Here is a 6140-nt window from a genome sequence, read left to right as displayed (position 1 = left end):
TACTCTCAACTTTGTTCAAGGCCATCCCACATGGCATCTGGTCGGGACCATGACTCTGATACCATTTGTTGTGCCCAAAGGATGTCCACATATCTTTACAATGACATGATATTGTCCACTTTGGGTCTAAGCCCTCATGACTTTGCTCTTAGACTCTCCCCAAAAGGCCTCATACCAATGGAGATATCATGCATCCTTTTAACCTCACGATCTTTACCAAATCTTTCCAATGTGAGTATTTGATTGAACCCCAATAATATACGCATAAATTTTTAGATCATTTATTAGAGATAAAATAAGATGCAATAATCAACAATGTTATGGTTTTGGATGGAGGCTTTAATGGTTGGCATGTTTTTGGAAACTTTGTTTGCCAATGCACTACTAATCCTTGCACAGGTAGTTGTTCTTAAGATGAAGGTAGGAATAATCCTGTTTGCCAATGCACTACTAACCCTGCACCAGTAGCCCTCCTCACTACGCTCACTAGCAGCCCTCCTCACGACACTCAGCTTGACATAAGTAAATTCAGCCGCAAACTAAAACTCATTCGATGTCACAACTACAAAAAGCACAGGGCACATCTCAACACCAAACACAGATAAAAAAAACAAGGGAGAAATGTAAATATATCCCAGAAGCACTATGAACTCAAACACATGCGTTGGATCGAGCGAGTGATCCACTACTAGGGGATGGACGCGACCACGCCAGGCCACCAGGGCCTGGATGTGGCCATGCCTGACCACCAGGGGTTGACGCGGCCAGTAGGAGTCGGTCGAGGGTACCCACGACCGACCGCCATTGAGAAAGAGAAAAGAGAGAGGAGAGGGGGAGCTTGCGCTTCGTCGCCTTCGCCAGGCAGGGGAGATCGAAGAGAAGAAGGATGCACGATCGAGGAGGCTACGAGGGGAGAGTGAATTAGGGATCGGGTAGGTGGGGTTATTAGGAAGTCCCAAATTTTGGGACGAAAAGAGAGTTCATCCCAAAGTTTGGGACGAAAACTACATTCATCCCAAAGGAAAAAAAATAAAAAATAAAAATAAATTAATATATTAAAAATAAATCTATCAAATTTGGAATGACATTAAACAAGTTTTTATATGTTCATATTTTTTTCTTGATCATAGAAATATTCTCATCCATAATTTTAACCTAATATATTGAGTGTAGTGATTTTTTAACCCGAATTTAACCTAATTATTATTAAAAAATCACCACATTCAAAATACTAGGTTCGAATGATAGAAACTCAAAATATAGGTCATTTTCATGATCATGAGAACAATACAAACCCATATAAACTTGTTTATAAAATTTCGATATCTCTAGGTCTATATTTAGGCCTTATATTTTTTTAATTTTTTTATTCTATTTCAATATGAAACGAATCCTGGATTCGTCTTAGATTTTGGGACAAATCCTGGATTTGTTCCAAATTTTGGAACGAAATCTGGGATGAATCCAGGATTCGTCGCAGATTTTGCGACGATTTCAAGATTCGTCCCAGATTTTGGGATGAATCTAGGATTCGCTCCTAATTAAAAAAAAATTAAAATACCTAGATATGGACTTAGATATCGAAATTTCATGAAATAAATTCTTATGGTTTGTATTATTCTCTCGATCATGAAAACGACCTCATCCATAATTTTTAGCCAATAAATTGAGTGTGATAATTTTTTATTTATATAAGACCTAATTTCTGTTAAAAAAAATTACCACTCTCAATTGATTGGGTCAAAATTATGGATGAGGTTATTTTTATGATCAAAAGAACAATACCAACCTATAGAAACTTGCTTCATGAAATTCTGATATCTCTAACTCCATATTTAAGGTTTTGGATATATATTATGAGTTAGAGCAAAACTTTAAGTGATTGTTCATGAAACCTAGAGATATATTATGAGTTGAACAAAAATTGGAATGCCTAAATATGGAGATAGAGCTATAGGAATTTTATGAAATAAGTTCCTATAGGTTCATATTATTCTTCTTATCATAGAAATGACCTCATCTATAATTTGACATAATAAATTGAGTGTGGTAATTATTTTTTGTATATGACCTAATATGTGTTAAAAAAATTACCACTCTCAATTTATTGGGTCAAAATTATAGATGAGGTCGTTTTCATGATCAACAGAACAATATGAATCTATAGAAACTTGTTTCATAAAATTTCGATATCTCTAAGTCCATATTTAGGCCTTCTATTTGTTAGGGTCGTTTGGTGCTACAGGGGGGTGGGTGAATAGCTCATCGCGCGTTCGTTGCTTGCTTCGTGACGATGATGTGCAGCGGAAAGAACATGAAACACAATACAACGCTAACAAGTAGGATTTACTTGGTATCCACCTCAAGAAGAGATGACTAATCCAAGGATCCACAAGCGACACACACTCCACTAACGAAAACACTCATTCTCGGTAATTACCGGAAGTGGAGAAACCTTGTACAAGACTCACCCAAGCATATAACTCGACACAAGAAGAGAATACAAAGAATACAACTGAAAAACTTTTCTTCTTGCTCACTTGATGCTTGTAGACGTCTCTTGAACCTTGGAAGTGCAACAACACTTGTCTCCAAGAGCTTCCAAGAACCGGCGATGAGTAGTCGGATAAGTCGTGTGTAGATTGGGAGAAAAGATGCGAAGAAGAAGCTCTCCAACGGCTATATACTTTGTGCTCCTAGGGCTCCCAATCGATTGGGCATGCTCCCAATTGATTGTCACGTCAGATCCGCGTCATCCCAGCTGTCCATCGCTAGCTACTTGCGTAACAGTCACATCCCAATCGATCGACCAATCGATTGGGGAGGCTTGAATCGATCGACCGATCAATTCAGAGCGTCTCTGTGCTCTTTGTAGAAAATCCGGAATCGATTGACCAATCGATTCCGTTCTCGCAAGAAAAACTGAGCCCGATCGATCGGCTAATTGATTGGCAGCTTTCAATCGATCAATTGATCGATTAAGAAGCTTACTATTCGCTCAGAAACTCTCTCAATCGATTGACCAATCGATTGGGAAAGTTTTGATCGATTACCCAATCGATCAAGACAGTTTTTACACCAAATCACGTCAACCAATCGACTGGCTGATCGATTGACCCCTCCAATCAATTGGCAAGCAGAAAAATGTGTAGAGCTTGCAACGAGCTTCGTTTCGTATCCGAGATCACCTCATTTCGATATCTGAGTCAAAAGTTATGGCCTTCGGAAGTTTACTAAGTCTGAACTTCCTAGTTTCATGTCAACTCCCTATTGGACTTACGACTGTTAAGTGTTCGGTCAACTTTTGACCCATTTGGACTTTCTCTTTGCCAATTTCTTGTTGGGTTTCTGATCACCAAGTGCGGTCCTCCTCGATCCACTTAGATTTACCATATCGTGCCAAGTGTCTGGTCCTCCATGACCCACTTGGACTTCCTTCCACTAGATGTCCGGTCACCCTTGACCCATCTGGATTTCCTTGTGCCAAGAATTCAGTCAATCCTTTGACCTACTTGGGCTTCTCAATACCAGGTGTCCGGTCAACCTTGACCCACCTGGATTTCCACGTGCATGGCTTCACTCACCAGGTCTTTCTATCTGTCTAGTTTCACTCACTAGGACTTTCCATCCGTTTGGTTTCACTCACCAGGACTTTCACCTACCTTCACTCACTAAGGTTTTCACTTGGTTTCACTCACCAGGATTTTCCCACTGCCCGACTTCACTCACCGGGACTTTCACCTGCCTGACTTCACTTACCAGGACTTTCACCTAGCTTCACTCACTAGGATTTTCCAACTTCCTAGCTTCACTCACTAGGTCTTTCACCTGACTTCACTCACCAGGATTTCCCAACTATCTGGCTTCACTCATCAAGACTTTCAACTGCCTAACCTCCAGTTAGGACTTTCCCAGTCAAGTATCCGATCAACCCTTTGACCTGCTTGACTCTTCTTCATATCTAACTGGTCAACCTTGACCAGAGGAGAATTGTATCAACAATCTCTCCAAATGAACGATTGCATCTGCAATCTCTATGTATAATCAAACATCGAAACCCAAACATTAAGACTCAAGCTTGAGCCAACTCAATCTTATTCAACCATGTCAACCTTTACCTAGAGATATTGCACCAACACTATTTTTTGATTTTTTTTATTTTATTTAAATCTGGGATCAATCCTAAATTCATCCTAGATTTTGGGACAAATGAAGGATTCATCCCATATTTTGGGACGAATTTAAGATTCGTCCCAGATTTTGAGACGAATCCAAGATTCGTCCCAAATTAAAAAAAAAATAAAATGCCTAAATATGGATTTAGATATATCAGAATTTCATAAAACAAATTTATATAGGTTTGTATTATTCTCCTAATCATGAAACTCCCTCATCCATAATTTTGATCCAATAAATTGAGTGGGGTAAATTTTTATTTGTATAAGACCTAATTTGTGTTAAAAAAATTACCATTCTCAATTGATTGGGTTAAAATTATGGATGAGATCGTTTTATAATCAGCAGAACAATACGAACCCATAGAAACTTGTTTCATAAAATTTTGATATCTCTAACTCCATATTTAAGGTTTTGGATATACATAATGAGTTGAGCAAAACTTAAATTAATTGTTCATTAAACCTAGAGATACATTATAAGTTGAACAAAAATTGGAATGCCTAAATATGGAGGTAGAGATATTAGAATTTTATGAAATAAGTTCCTATGAGTTCTGATCATAAAAATGACCTTATCCATAATTTTGACATAATAAATTGAGTGTGGTAATTTTTTATTTCTATATAATCTAATTTGTGTTAAAAAAAATTATCATACTCAATTTATTCAGTTAAAATTATGGATAAGGTTATTTTCATTATCATCAGAACAATACGAATCTATAAGAATTTGTTTCATAAAATTCTGATATTTCTAGGTCCATATTTAGGTCTTCTAATTGTTTTTATTTTATTTTATTTTATTTGCATCTTTGGGACGAATACAAGATTTGCCTAGATTTATAAATTTAAAAAATTAAAGATTTAGAATGTCTAAATATGGAGTTAGAAATATCAAAATTTTATGAAATAAGTTCTGAGTTATATTATTCTCCATCATAAAAATGACCTTATCCATAATTTTAACATAATAAATTGAGTGTAGTAATTTTTTATTTGTATATGATATAATTTGTGCTAAAAAAAATTACCATACTCAATTTATTGTGTCAAAATTATGGATGAGATCATTTTCATTATTAGGAGAATAATACGAACCCATAGTAACTTGTTTCATGAAATTTCAATATCTCTAGGTTCATATTTAAACCTTATAATTTGTTAAATTTTTTTTCTAATCTGGGAGGAATGCAGGATTCATCCTAGAATCTGGGACGAATCCTGAATTTATCTTAGAATCTGGAACGAATCCTGTATTCGTCGTAGAATTTGGGACGAATCCTAGATTCGTCTTAGAATTTAGGACAAATTTAGTGATGAAAATATGTTTTGTTGGGAATTTGCGATAAAAATATTTTATTGCAATTTTCGTTGCTAATTTGGATCGATTTTTATTTTTGTCACTAAAGTTGTTACGATTTGAGGACGAAAAATATTTGTCCTAGATTTTCGTCGCTAAATCATTATTTTCTTTATAGTGTATGCTAAATAAATAATAAAATAAAATAAATAAATAAGTTTAAATTATTAAACTCAATAAACAATCAAATAAGCTTGAATTGAGACATCGATAGCATCTAAACGAACCAAGCTCAAGTCAATCTTGAATTAAAAGCTCGATAACATCTAAATAAATCAACTTTAAGTCAAACTTCAAACAAACTTAAATTCATAAAAAATAAACTAAACCAAACTTGATTAATTATTTTAAAAACTTAATTCATCTTAAATTTGACGTAGTTCCATATTAAATAAACTTGAATATCTTATAACTTAACTGTTCATTTACAAACCTAGAAATAGTTGAAAAAACAAGCACATTGTAAATTTGAATGGGAATCTCGTTCCACTATTTTTCTCCTATATTTTTCAGCGTAATCACAAAACTATTTTATTTTATTTTAAATTAATTTTATTATTTTCAGAATTCTTTAGATTCATAATTAGTTAATCAAACACGGA

This window comes from Zingiber officinale, chromosome 9B, assembly GCF_018446385.1.
Source record: "Zingiber officinale cultivar Zhangliang chromosome 9B, Zo_v1.1, whole genome shotgun sequence".
NCBI lineage: Eukaryota > Viridiplantae > Streptophyta > Magnoliopsida > Zingiberales > Zingiberaceae > Zingiber > Zingiber officinale.
This window is presented reverse-complemented; position numbering follows the sequence as displayed.